Here is a 14,923-nt window from a genome sequence, read left to right as displayed (position 1 = left end):
CCTCAATCACGGTCAACACTTCTCCTTTTCTAATGGATGCACTCGACGTTGCATTTTCCTCGAATGATAGTGATAGCCGCATCCCTCCAGTATGGATATCATAGCCATTCTTTATTCCTCACGCATAAACGTTTGATGATTTCCATGGCGATGTCCCTATCCCTTGACTTATTATTCAGCAATGCAATTTTTTTTTTTCATTTCTAAAGGGATAGGGCTTTGCGATTATATTTTGTCATGGATTGTTATTTTTGCATAGTGATGATTTCATCTACCTGAAATAGATTACCCTTTATGACCTAGCATTTTCCAATGTTGGTGAAATTTTATACAGTCTTTGATTGGACGCAAGGTTCTAGAGATGCTTACTAAGTTAAGCTCGCTAATTATGCTATTCTAATGTGGGTGGTTTTTTTTTTTAACCCTCTACCCAGACAATGTGGCTGGGATTATATCAAATGTGGACATCGTGCAAGACCGCCCAACAGAACTAACTGCACAACAACACTTCTGGAAGAAGTTGATATTCTCTCTTTCATTAGAGTGTATTGTCCTCACACTGTCCTCTCTTCTCAAACATAGTTTCTTTCAGATCTCTGAATGTGCTTATAAGAGTTGCACTGATGTCTTTGTCAGTTACATCTGACATCTGGGCCCCCAAAGAAACAATTCCTTGTGACTGCGTCTCTTCCTGTTTATGGGTAACTTTCTTGTTTGTTTGTTTTTGTTGTTGTTGTTGTTTTGTTTTGTTTTGTTTTTGCAAATCTCATAATTTTTTTTTCTTTTGATGCCAATGTAACATTTTAATGTTACAGACTGTGTACCAACTCTGGATCCTGAATCCCTCTTCCCCTCCTCCCCAGGAGGCGGTTATTTCTGTCTTGTAAACTTTGTGTCCGAGTGACAAGTCAGAGGGACGCGTCTGAATCAATTCTCTGGTTGTTCGTCCCTCCTCACCGGGTCCCGGAGTGTGCTGCCAATGATGTCTTTGCTCAGTTTGTTTGTTTGTTTTCATTCTTGTTTCAGTTTTTAATCCTGGCTTTCTATGGATGGGGAGGGGGTGTTAGGTCAGCATCCCTTCATGATTAACCAGTAATTGGTAAGAAGTTTATGCTTAACATTTTGAACCAGGCTGATGGCCTGTGCTTGAGTTGGGGACCACATTCAGAACATCCACAACTCTGCCTCGACATTTAGGGTCTGTCAGACATTCCGGTTTCTCCTTCGATCGCCCCCTGTGGCTAGAGATGAGTGCACATCCAGGGTCCCAGGTGGTCTCTCTTGAGCTGCATGCAGCTTCTAACAGTTTGAAGCCTTCCAGACAGTTGAGCGGTAATTTATGAGGTCCTACAGTAAGTACTGTCTCAATCACCAATCCCTGGCTCGTCTGTGACCTTATGGGTCACTGAATTGATAAATCACCTTTTGACAAACGAAGCCAAGCCTCCGATGGGTCCGGTCCGAGGCTCCCGCGCAAGACGGGCACAGCCACACCCCTGACCTTCCCCGAGAGTGCGCGCATTCCCACGACAGGGAGAGTATCCTGTGCAGCCGCTTTCTGCCATCTGGCCAGCCTGCCAGCCTCCCCAGCTCTTCTGGTCCTGGTTGCTGTTTGCTCTGTCACTCTTCCTTCCACGTAGCCCCGCCCCTCTTCTCACGGTTTACGATAGGCCGCACCTTGGTTTGGAACTGCCCTCAGCCAAACGACCACGTTTGCCACATCTGAGTTCTCTCACTATGCGCTCCAAGCCCAGCCTGTGGCCTGTCCCCAGAGACGGCTGCCTGGAAGGTCCCTATGTCGACCGACAGTCTGTTCAGGGTGATGTGGACATTCTCTAAGGAGATTTAGGATTTCCAAGCCTCGCTGCCAGTGTCCATAGCGTCCACGTCTGTGATAATGGTCTGTTTCAGGCATTCGCAACTGTTCCTCTCATAGTTCTCAAAATCCATTCGGCCTCTGGCCGCTGCCTGGTTCCAAAGCCACGATGACATTTTTTTTTTTTTTTTTTTTTTTAGGTAATTGTGCCAGGACCCGTTTTCCACCATAGAAATCTGTCTTTGTTTCTTTCGCTGTTCCTCCTATAACATATTCACAGATATAATAACCTCAGGTGGTGGTGGTGACCACAGAGACCGAAATCCTGCGTATCACACGGTCATCACCACCAGGAGCCGAGTGAGAGCTCTGGCTGGCTGTCCAGTGTTAATGAACCTGCGCCAGATCTGAGGTTAACCTGGCAGTGTTCCTGGACACCCGGCAAGGGAAACCCACTGAGGTCTTCCGGCTGGCGAGGACCTCCAGCCAACGGAGAGACAGGACCAGGCTTTCTCAGGAGGATCTCATCTGGGGCAGGAGAGGAGAGACCGAAGGAACAGTTATCCCCAAGAGGGTGAATCTCACACACACACACACACACACACACACACACACATGTCTGCAAACCGCTGCCTTTACAGGATATATATATATATATATATTTTTTTTTTTTTTACACATCAGGTAGGTCTATTAGTTACCAATAAACACACTCAGCATCTATTTTCGGATCTCATCACCCTAATGAAAGGAATGCTGGATGCCTTGCAGCCAATTACTGCCACCCTCAAGATAAACGCAGGTATTTATTCACTCCCGATGGCGATGATTAAGAGGGAGCTCATGTCGCCACCGTCTAGCAGATGTCTAATCTATAAATGAACTGGCTGCCTAGAGAACCCCCTCTCCCCAGCCCAGACGGGGAATGGGGGAAGGGGGGGCAGGCTCAGGAGCATGCAGTCACTCATCTGTTGCTTTCCTGGGTGCTGTGGGGATGAGATAAAACGGTGGCAGGCAGACACCTCTCAAAGAAGTGGCCTGGCTCTCCCAGACCCCAAACCTACACTCCGTTCTGGGCCCCCACCTCCCCTCTTTCCCTGATGGTTCCTTTCCTGTTGCAATTCCACCGTGCGCCAGAGGGTAATAGGGTTTGGGAACACTGTAGTGTGGTTGTAAAAGGGACAGCACCAGGAAGTATGTTCTCTGAGTCCTGTGTCCTGATGTATCCCCACCCCACCCCCACCCCGGGCGCTGGTGGTTCCATGGATCCAAACACGTGTTAAAAAAAAAAAAAATCAGGCCCTGGCCAGTTGGCTCAGTGGTAGAGCGTCGGCCTGGCGTGCAGAAGTTCCGGGTTCGATTCCCGGCCAGGGCACACAGGAGAAGCGTCCATCTGCTTCTCCACCCCTCCCCCTCTCCTTCCTCTCTGTCTCTCTCTTCCCCTCCAGCAGCCGAGGTTCCATTGGAGCAAAGATGGCCCGGGCACTGGGGATGGCTCCTCGGCCTCTGCCCCAGGCACTAGAGTGGCTCTGGTCGCAGCAGAGCAACGCCCCGGAGGGGCAGAGCGTTGCCCCCTGGTGAGCGTGCCGGGTAGATCCCAGTCGGGCGCATGCGGGAGTCTGTCTGACTGTCTCTTCCCGTTTCCGTTTTCAGAAAAATACAGAAAAAACAAACAAAAAAAAAATCAATGCCCCACTCATATTTCAGGCTGGGACCTACTCCTAATTTAGAGCTCTCTCTCCCCCTTTTGCCAACTTCTATTGTGAATTTACCTTTGCCACCCAGCTTAGTGTATCCCAAGGTTCTCTTTACCACGCCACGGTCGCAGAGCTCCAGGGAAAAGCACCCTGGTCTCATCTCTCCAGGCAGAGGAGAACAGAAGCTCCATCTCCACACGTGCCTCAGATGGCTTTTCCAGTCTACCTGAATCATTACCAGCTAGAAGCAGTGGTCATTGGGACTTGGACGTGAGCTGCAAAGTATAGAATTGTGACAACAATTCCAGTGCCATGAAGACTTTTTCTGGATGTGGACTTTTTCTGGACTCTTGCTCCTTGTGACAGCTCCTAACGGACTGAACTGGGGTTGGGTTGCATTCGCAGGGATTTGGAATGGTGTTGGTGCCAACTTGGACTTGGTGAACATGTTAAGGACACTACTCTTTTATGGATTCTTGTTGTATTGGCCAAGAGTTTGCTTAAAGGCTTTAATCACTGTAAAAAAAAAAAAAAATATATATATATATATATATATATATGACTGGATAAAGAAGATGTGGCACATATACACTATGGAATTATACTCAGCCATAAGAAATGATGACATCGGATCATCTACAACAAAATGGTGGGATCTTGATAACATTATACGGAGTAAAATAAGTAAATCAGAAAAAAACAAGAACTGCATGATTCCATACATTGGTGGGACATAAAAACAAGACTAAGAGACATGGACAAGAGTGTGGTGGTTATGGGGGGGGAAGGAGGAAGAGGGGAAGGGGGAGGGGCACAAAGAAAACTAGATAGAAGGTGACAGAGGACAATCTGACTTTGGGTGATGGGTATGCAACATAATTGATTGACAAGATAACCTGGACATGTTTTCTTTGAATATATGTACCCTGATTTATTGATGTCACCCCATTAAAATTAATAAAAATTTATGTATAAAAAATTTAAAAAATCACAGGAATGTGTGTTACAAAAAGGCCTTTATAAGTATATTAATTTAGGGAGTCAAATACATTGCTACCTTTCATTAAACATATATAATATTTGGGACCTGGCCAACGTCCCAAGCTAGGAGCAAAGTCATGATGGTCAAAAAATACCCAAGGGTGGTGCCGGTTATCTGTAATATAAGGTATTCTTTGCAACAGGGGGGCGTGGTTACACCCGGAGGGAGTCGGGAGCGAGGGCAGAGGGCCGTGGGCCGCGCTCGACACCGGCCATCCGAGGTGGTGGCGTGAGGAAGTACTAAGACGGAGGGAGATATGGGCAAAGGTCGGAGAAGCGGTTTCAGAGGCAGGAGGACCGAGTCTGGGTTAGACCGTACGCCTAGGCCCGGAGCAGGGCTTGGAGACGGAGCCGAGAGCGGGTGGGTGGGAGAAAGTTTGGGATGTTCGGGAAGGAGGAGCGAGCAGGGTGGTGGGGAAAGAAACGCGAAAGGTGGAGGCGAGCAGCGCGCGGCGGGCAGAGGGCACACGTGGGCCGTGCCAGCAGCGTTTCCGGCGGCCCAGCAGGCAGGTGCCCAGGGGCACCGGGAAGGGCGAGCGGGGGAGCGGGGGAGCGTGGGAGCGTGGGAGCGTGGGATCGCGGGTGCGGGGCGCGGTTGCAAGGGCGCCGTGCGCTCTCCCGGGTCGTGCGGCGGGTACGCGCACTCCGAGGCCGGCGCGGCGGGGCAGGGACGGGGGCGGGGACGGGGGCGGGGTGCGCCGACACGCGCGCACGTCCACGGGCGGCGGGGGCGCGGCTGTGGCGGTGACGTCAGGGTGGGCGCGCGCCCGGCGGCTGCGGGCGGAGCCGGGAGGCGGGCGCTGCGCGCGGCCGCGGGAGGAGCGGACCGGGCGCGAGGGGCGGAGCAGCGCGCGGAAGAAGGCGGGGGAGGAGAGGCCCCCGGGACCGCGAACGGCAGCTGGGGAGGGGGCCGCGGAGCCGGGGCGCGAGCGAAACAGCTAATCCGGTTTTCCTTTAAAGCGACAGAAAATGGAAGTCGGGGTAGCGGCGACTGCGGCGCTGCGGGCTGGCGGAGCGGAGCGGCGCGGCGCGGCGCGCGCGGCAGGTGAGACGGCGCTGGCCGCGGTGCTGACGGCGGCGGCGGGGCTGGGGCCGGGCCGGGGCCGCGGGCCCGGCAAGTGCTCTGTGCGAGCGCGGGCTCCGGGTTCCTCCGCGGCTCCGTGGCGAGGCGGGTGGGCGCAGAGGCCGGGTGGCCTTGGCGCGAGGGCTCGGGAGCGCTGGGGGCGCAGGGGTCCACGGGGGTCGTGGGCTCCGCGCAAGGCTCGACGGCGCGTCTGCATTGCGGGCTCCGCTCTGGACCCTGCGGGCTCCGTGGCCACCGGCTCCGGCCCGGAGAGGCGCGCATCTCCCAGGCAGGGCGCGGCGCTTCCACTGTATCGGGGCCGGCGTCTCCTCCGGGCCGCTTAGCTGTCCGCACTGGAACGTGATGACAGGCGTGGAGGGACCGGCCTCTGGGTCCGTGTGTATGCGCCGGGGGTCCCGCGACGCCAGCTGACTCCCAGGCACGGCCCGGCCCGGCCCGGGAGCAACGCGTGAGGCCGCTCGCTAGCCGGGCGCCGGAGCCGTGGCTGCGTGGGCCACCGCGGCCAAAGCACCGCTCGCTCGCTCCGCTGGGTCTGACTGGGCAAACCATTCATGCTATTTGGCTGTGAACCCGAAGGCCTTCCCTAATGTCTTCCCACTGGAGCGGGGGGTGGGGGTGAAATATTGTATCTGCTTTACTCTTGGAGCTCCTTTAAATTTGGGAAATGTTAGTGATGTCATCATTAACTAAAACTTTCCTTCATTGGACAAACCGCTCGCGTGTAGCTATTGCAGCTCTCTGGGAATCTTTGCAATAAAATGGGTTTGACTTTGCTCTCTGAACTCAAAACACCTTGCACGGGTGGAAGAAATGGCTTTTATTTTCCGTGTATCGGCTTGAGAAAGGGTAGATCTGAGAGTGGCCGGAGGGGAAACTTGTCAGAGGCTGACGGATTTGAGATTTGCTTCATCCACGGCTCAAGGGTCCAGGGGAAAGTCAAGCAAGCGTGACACTTACATGCTTGTTGCCTTGCCTTATCTTTGTCAATGAAAGTCAGTCGTGAGCATAAAAATAAATAAATAAATAAATGTAAAGACAGTATCACTGATGGCACAGGTGATTGATGTATGTCCAGGAAAAGGAGGACAGTGTCTCCTCAACCTTTACAGGCCTTGGTAGCTTTGGGGAAATCGGCGAGTCGCTTTCCTTTTCTGTCCCCCTACCCCCCCCTTCAGAATGTGTCCCAGAGAGAGGGCTGACGGCCCCCCTAGGGGGTCCTTCTGGCTTCTCATTTCCTGACGTAGTAGCTGTCTGCCCCACCAGCCTCCGAGGCCAGTTCAACACCCAAAGAGGGCAGAGAGCCTTCTGAAGCTGGAGCCCTCCCTACAGCACTACCTACAAGGGTTTTAGGGGAGTCTCTCCCCCCTTAAAGGCGAGCAACATGCCATCCTGGTTGCGCTTGTGAGTGTTCCGTTAGTACCGACTATTATGGGAACTAAAGGACGCATGTTCCCAAGACAGTCTGCATAAACTACTTAAGCCTACAAAATCGAAAGGATATTCAATTAAGGACCAAAGTATGGACATTTGTGTGGGGGGGTTGTATTTAATAATTACTGGCTGCACCTTGTTGGTTAAACTACGCCCACCCAAAATCATTAGTGTATCCTAGTGGGTCTTTCAGGAATTTAATAGCACGCACGCCACATGAGAGTGAGAGTTCGGTCCAGTGCGCAACGCTCGCCAATCCCAGGCGGGCATGAATAGAACGGGCAGGTGGTGGTTTGCTTCGGAATATACGTGACATTCAGGGCAGCCATGAGTCGCAGTCATTGCTTTTATGGAGTCTGGCCAGGTTTGGGCGTCCATCTGGATTCTGAGTTGCAGGTGTCCCCGGAGGAAGTTGCTGCTGAGGCCCTTGACCCTGGTAGGGGCCGGCGCTGGGGTTGGGGAGACACTGAACCATCTGTTTTCACCTTGTGGAGACGAGGGCCACTCCCCACGAAGCAAGCAGGGTGTCCATGGCTCCTCACCTCCCGAAAGGAAGGTGCCAAGTATATTTATAATGGCACCGCTGGGTGAGACGGGAGCAGAATTATCCTCAATGTGTGTCTTTTTCATGACTCTGACCCACTCTGTAGAGTTGCTTTAAAACCTGAGCTCTCAAGGTCCTGGCTGAGATTGGTCTGCCATGGCAGTATCCTCAGTAGGGTGAAAATGGATTTTTTAAGGCTCCGGGGATGCAAGCCCTTTGGAGACTGAGCCTGTGAACCCACTCTGGCCACAGACCCGTTTTATTTTTCACCTGTGGACTCGTGGAAATACCCGCCATACTCTTGTTCGATGTCACTCAACTGTAGTAACTTGTGAAAATACAAGGGCTTTGTTTCCACTGCCTTTTCAGACGTCTGTCATTTATTAAAAAAAAAAAAAAAAAGAAAAGAATCATACCCTTTCTGTGCTTAAGAGTAGTGTGTCTCCCGTGTCTAAGAAGCCATCATTGCCTTCCTTGGCTTTTTTTTTTTTTTTTTTTTTCTTTTTCTTTTTGTGGCTTTCGGATCTTAAGGTCACGGAGTCCCCTGTGTTGGTCCCAGGGAAGAAAGGCTGAGTCAGCTCCCGCAGGGCCAGCAGGGGGCGTGCTGAGCGCGGGCCGGCTGTCCCCTACCTCAGCCACCGTGGGAGGGATGGCCAAGTTGGGGGGAAGTTGGGCGCATGCAGGTGCGCCGCACTTGTGTGTGTGTGTGTGTGTGTGTGTGTGTGTGTGTGTCCGCGCGCACGCGCATGCGCGCGCTCGCGTGGGCGCCACGCCTCCCTACGCCTGTCGCCCAAAGGATGGACACTGGCGAAGGTCAGGCACCCACTGGAAGAGCCAGAGGCTGTGGCTCCCAGAACGCGGGCTCCCCGGGATGGGGCTGGGCAGGTGGCTTGAGTGGCTCTTCGTTTGGGGAGAGGAGCGGTTGGTTCTAGCCTCTGGGGACTGTGGAAGGATAGGCTGCTGGCTCGACAAGGAGCGAGTGGGCATTCCCGGTCCCGGCAAGGGCATGACGATGCCAGCCCCCCCCCCCCAACTGCTTGCTGTCTGCTCTTGGTCTGATTTCCACGGGGACTCAAACCCTGGGGCGGGGGGAGTCCTGGCAGGGGCACCTGCTGGGGTTTCTCTGGCCTGACCTCCCAGGATGGCTCGCCTACCTCGGGGTTTCTCCTGAGGGAGACAAGCCAATGTGGGATCACTGGATGTGTCTTTTGCCACAAGAAAATAAAGCGGGGGTGGGGGTGGGGTGGAGCAAAGAGGCGTGTGCGGTTCCCATACACCTATTTAACCTGACTTAGGTCGGGCATGTGCCGGGGTGCCCATCAGCGAGTTCCCTCTGAGGCTTCTCCTTGCAGGACCACCCAGCCTGGGGAAGTGAGGGTCATCTGGGAAGGGTGTTTCCCCCCGGGGTCGGGGATCCCGTGGCATGTGGGTAGGCTGCCCAAAATCAGGCACTTCTTTCTCCCTTCCCCCTGGAGCCCACATGCTGAAGGGGGAAACCACAGCACCTGGAAGGGAAATCATTTTCTACGAGAGAACCATCCAAAGGCCATGACCGGATCTCTCTCTCTCTCTCTCTCTCTCTCTCTCTCACTCTTACTTCTTACTCCATCGAAAATGCACGCAAAGCCAAAGTATTGATTTCAAGCGGGCAAACAGGAATAATGTGGTTTTTATTGTTTTGTTTTTTTCAGCTTTGTGGTGAAACTGAGCTCTTCACTTGCAAATCTCTAAATGGCTTCAGGGAGAAATACCACTAGATTAAAATGTGTGTGTGTGTGTGTGTGTGTGTGTGTGTATATATATATATATATATATGTATATATATATATATATAAAACAGGTGGCCCCTGGTCCCTTTAGAAGTGCATTCCTGAGGGTGACCCCGGACCATGCTACCCCCAGGGAACCCTGGGGTCCGGGGGGCGTTTGAATGGAAACCAAACATGCTGTCCTTTCTGTGATCTCTCTAATTTGCAAATAGTGTCCCCTTGGCGTGTGGGATTGGCGTTTGTGGCTACTGTGCCTGTGTCTCTGACCCAGAATAAGACGGCCTTAGCACAGACAGATTAGAGCGGGCAAGGGCCTTCGCCACACTTTGGGGACGGGGTGTCATGGTGTTCGTAGGAATGCACTGAAGAAGTGGGTTGAAAATAAGTCTTTAAATCCTGAGATCGAGAGATGGGCCGGATGGTGGTATCCCCTGCCTGAATGGTGGAGGTGTGGGGGTTTTTTTTGTTTGGTTGGTTGGTTTTTTGTATTTTTCCAAAGCTGGAAACAAGGAGGCAGTTAGACAGACTCCCACATGCGCCCGACCAGGATCCACCTGGCACGCCCACCATGGGGCAATGCTCTGCCCATCTGGGGCGTCGCTCTGCCGCAATCAGAGCCATTCTAGCGCCTAAGGCAGAGGCCTCGGAGCCATCCTCAGCACCCGGACCATCTTTTGCTCCAACGGAGCCTTGGCTGCAGGAGGGGAAGAGAGAGACAGAGGGGAAGGAGAGGGGGAGGGGTGGAGAAGCAGATTGGCGCTTCTCCTGTGTGCCCTGGCCGGGAATCGAACCCCAGACTCCTGCTGGCTGGTTTGTCGGCAGCATCTCTTGACCCAGGAGGAGGGGTTGGAGTGAGCAACTACTGGACTTGGGATGGTGTAGACCTTGCATATTTCCTTCTGCTCCGGCCACAGCTGGCCACCCTGGACAAGGCCTGATCCCCTCACACTCTGGGCTCCTCATGAGAACAGGGGAGCATTAGCCTTCCAAACCTCCAAGGCCTGATCTAGTAAAACCCCGTGATTCCACGAGACTCCAGTCCTTGCTGTTAGAGATTTCTACTCTCTATCCTCTCGTGTTCTAATCTGAGGGACCAAATGCCCATTCACGCTCGGGCCACTTGTAGATACATCTCTCTCTGTTTCCTTCTCTCTCTCTCTCTCTCTCTCTCTCTCAGTTGGAGCAGCTAAGTCTTAAATAAACTCATTGGCTAAGTTTGAAGGATTTTGAGTTTCTCTTCCCAGGAAGTTTTTTCTCTTTGAGCTGGGTGTACTCTTACATAATTCTCCTTATAAATATACCTGGGCGCCTGACGTCTTCTTCACGCATCTCTGTGAGGTAGACCCTCCGTTGACTTTTACGAAATACTAAATGGGAACCGTCGATGATCATTTCCTTTTCTGCTCGGCGTTTCGTTGGATGGTTTGATTCCATAACTGCCTAGTTTCAGGTGGTGCTGGGGATTGGTGATGTGAACAGACAATCCCCCTACACACACACACAGAGACACACACACACAGAGACACACACAGACAGACACACACACACACAGACACACACACACACAGACACACACACACAGACACACACACACACACACACACACTTGGAGATTAGATTGTTTTTCCATTACCGAGACAAGACTTCAGGAGCTCACCTCAGGGAAGGCGGCTGCTTGGAGCAGGAGCTACGTCCCAGCTGCTGTCCCTGCCAGCTGGGGGACTGATACCTCTGAGAAGAACCCCCCCGACTCTGCTTCCTTGGCACTGACCCCTCCCCCTCCCCCACGGTGTGCCCAGGTCATCTCTGTGCTTCCACTGTAGCAGTTGTCTATGACCTGGGGCTCTCCTGTTTCGTAAATTAAACTCAGGGGAGGAGAGACTTCCCAGTGCATGGTGTCCTGGGCCATGGCCACCCCCCCCCCCCACCTGCTGCAGCCTACTCCACCTAGAAAGCTGAGTCAGCACCCTTTTCTCTTGGGGGTTCAAAGGTCAGGGCTAACAATCTATTTCCCCAACATTTCCCTAATGATGGTCTTGATCCTAGATATAAATGTGTTTTTGTTTTGTTTTGTTTTTAAGATTTTACTTATTTCTAGAGAAAGAAGGGGGGGGAGGAGGAGCAGGAAGCATCAACTCCCATATGTGCCTTGACCAGGCAAGCTCAGGGTTTTGAACTGGCGACCCCCGCCTTTCAGATTGATGCTCCATCCACCGTGCCACCACAGGTCAGGCGAAATGTGTATTTTTGAAGGGTGGGCAATACATTTGTGTGTGTCATTCTTTGTGCCTTAAAAAAAAAATGACTGGCATCCAAGACACACACAGTTACCTTTTTCTCTTTAAATGGTATACATTGGAATGTATGTGTCTTTCCAGTCTCTGGGGTAATATCGTGCTGTCTCCTGAAGGAATCACCCCTGAACAGTACACATAAGCGGAACACGTTGACAGCTGGCTTACACAGGCTGACCCAGCTGCGTGACCTTGAGCACGGCCCCAGGAGTCCCCGGGGGAGAATATTTTCTCAGGCCCCCTCCTGCAGGATTCCGGGGAGGAGCCAGTGAGAATGCCCGCAGTGGATTCGTTCTTCAGTTTGAGAGAGAGGTCCGTCATCATTCCGAGAAAAGGAATCGGAGACCGAGTCTGTCTGTCTGTCTCACCAACCAGCCCGGTTTCTCCCCCCATCCCACCCCCACCCCCCCACCCCTGTCACTGGATCTATGGATGGTTTGCACTTGTCAATCAGGGTATTGTTTGCATGAACTTGCTTTGACTTTTTTGGGTGGTAAGAAGGACGGATGACCTTCTGTGGCTTTGCGGTTCTTGTAGAGTATCTAGCCGTATCAGCCAGCTCTGTTTCAAATAAAAAAAAAAAAAAAAAAAGAGGAAGTTCTTCTAAATCAGAGTAGACGGCAGAGTCCCCAGGAACCCAGCCGGTGTCTCCTATGTTGTGGGGCCCCGCTGGGCACACAGATAGCAGCAGCCCCTGAGGGCTCACCGGATGGGACAGTGCCAGAATCCATTTGCTTCCTTTTGGGAGTTGTTGAAGACAGATAAGTCGTTTACATGAGAAAATGTAGGGGGGGGGGGGTCAGGGAGACAAAAGAGAAAAGCAGCCCTGAGAGGGGTCCCGCCTGCAGTCCAGGCGGTGAAGGGCAGGGCCTGCTGGGGCTCTCAGCTCTGAGCCTGCAGGGCATCCCTCGTCCTTGGCACTGACTGCAGTGGAGGGCACAGGGGCCCCTCTGCCACCTCGGCCCCTCTGCCACCTCGGAGGTAGGCCCTGCCGCTCAGCTCACCGGGTGGAGGCAGGACTCTGCGGTTCTCTGGCTTCAGTGGGCTCCGAGGGAGGGCTACAGCTGGTGGGCAGGCTGCAGGCCTGGGCTGGCTCTTTCGGGAGCTGGTGGCCTGGAATTGCCAGTCGGGTCACGGTGTGTGGCTGCGTCCCCTGGTGAGTCTGTGTGACAAATCCATCTCGTCTGATGTGCCGGCTGTGAGCTGAGCCCTCGGGGTCCACTTGGCTGGGAGTGGCCGCTGGAGTCTGGATTCTGCTCTCTCCCCGGGCTCACCTGCCTGCCCCGGGCGAGGTTGGCGGGTTCCTTAACGCGTCTTCTCTCGGTTGACTTGACTTGTCCCGTGAACAGTCTGGCCGGTGGTGTGCTCAGAAATGCGCTATCACCAAGGGGGCTTGAGGCTTTGGGGGGTCCTGGGCAGGGGGTCCGTACGGGTGCAATCCCACCGCTTAGCATGTGGGGTTTTATTATCACAGGGTCAGGATGCGGCCGCATTTAAATTAAACTCTTCTGTGTCCGAGGTGACCAGTGACCAGAGGGCCACTCCAAGAACACGGGCACGGATGAGCCTCTGCATGTGGTCCTGCTGTCCCCGTGGTGATAGCTTGGGGCTCCCGGCCAGAGAGAGGGCTCCCTTCTTGTCCCAGCCTTCACTTTGAATGCGTTTTCTTAAGATCTTGATAATCATGATGTCACATGTGAAAACGAAGACACGCGGCTGTGTGGCCTCTGACACCCGTCTCACTCTGTGGTCCCGTGCAGAAGAACCACCCAGTTTTCTCCCAAACACTGACTGGTCATCGCAGAGAGAGAAGAGTAAGGGGGTTCCTACACACACGTGTGCCCGCCGTCCCCCCCCCCCCCCGTGGAGGAGGACACAGAACACCTGGGACAAAGGTTGACACTTAGAAACGAGTGCGCGGAGCGTGCGTCTCTACCGTGCGTCTCTACCCGACTACTCCGCACCGGGAGGAGAAGCGCTCACTGCGTCTGGCGCGGAAGGCGCGGACCGCGGGCCGGTGCTTGTTAAGTGCGCAGAAGGAGTCCTGCGGGGACTGGAAGGAGAGATTGAATTGTTTTTTTCTGGCCTTGTGTGTGGCTCCCCGGTTCCTAAGCGGTGGAGTTTGAGAAAGGAGGTGGTTTGCGGGAACATCTGAAACCTCTTCAAAAACTTGAGCTCCACTTACCAGGCGGTGGCGCAGTGGACAGAGCAGGGGTCGGGAACCTTTCTGGCTGAGAGAGCCATGAACGCCACATATTTTAAAATGGAATTCCGTGAGAGCCATACAACGACCGGTGTACATTACGCATTATCCAATAAAAATTTGGTGTTGTCCCGGAGGACAGCTGTGATTGGCTCCAGCCACCCGCAACCGTGAACATGAGCGGTAGGAAATGAATGGATTGTAATACAGGAGAATGTTTTATATTTTTAACATTATTTTTTTTTATTAAAGATTTGTCTGCGAGAGCCAGATGCAGCCATGAAAAGAGCCGCATCTGGCTCGCGAGCCATAGGTTCCCGACCCCTAGGATAGAGCATCAGACTGGGATGCGGAGGACCCAGGTTCGAGACCCCGAGGTCGCCAGCTTGAGCGCGGGCTCATCTGGTTTGAGCAAAGCTCACCAGCTTGGACCCAAGGTCACTGGCTCGAGCAAGGGGTTACTCGGTCTGCTGTAGCCCCCTAGTCAAGGCACATATGAGAAAGCAATCAATGAACAACTAAGGTGTTGCAACAAAAAGCGAATGGTTGATGCTTCTCATCTCTCTCCATTCCTGTCTGTCCCTCTCTCTGACTCTCTCTCTGTCTCTGTAAAAATAAATAAATAAATAAAATCAATGTTAAAAAAAAGCACAAAAAAAACACTTGAGCTCCAGCTTTGGCTGCACACACAGAATCCGCAGAACAACGGTGGGGCCCCGTGTCCTGCCACGCGGTGTACCTTGTAGGAAGAGTTACAGTTCTGTACTGTCCATTATATACGTATGTGTCTGTGTCTCCCGACCTCCGTGTCCCCACAGGTGAGACCTGCCTGATGTGGTTTTAGGCAGGGGACCATGAGCCAAGTCGTGCGGGCGTCCTGGACTCCCTGGAAGGGGTGAGGACCGAGATTCTTTCTTGAGGGAGGCAGGATACGGACCCAACGAGGTACATGTCCTCGGCCCTAGAACCTGTGAATATGCTATTTCAGGAGGCCGACATGATGATGAGGTTAGGAGCCTGGAGGTGGGGATGTCATCAGGAAAC

General features: G+C 53.2%; 1 protein-coding gene across 2 annotated transcripts in view; it reads left to right on the top strand.

Moving 5' to 3' along the window:
* The first annotated feature begins 5,446 nt into the window (after positions 1-5,446).
* OTUD7A (OTU deubiquitinase 7A) overlaps positions 5,447-14,923 on the top strand; it is a 94,088-nt gene continuing 84,611 nt past the window's right edge. For both annotated transcript variants that reach the window (XM_066239980.1, XM_066239979.1), the window contains exon 1: positions 5,447-5,599. The gene's annotated coding sequence lies outside the window, so the exon portion shown is untranslated. The remainder of the gene's footprint in view (positions 5,600-14,923) is intronic.

The sequence above is a fragment of the Saccopteryx bilineata genome, chromosome 7, assembly GCF_036850765.1.
Source record: "Saccopteryx bilineata isolate mSacBil1 chromosome 7, mSacBil1_pri_phased_curated, whole genome shotgun sequence".
Lineage (NCBI taxonomy): Eukaryota > Metazoa > Chordata > Mammalia > Chiroptera > Emballonuridae > Saccopteryx > Saccopteryx bilineata.
This window is presented reverse-complemented; position numbering and strand designations above follow the sequence as displayed.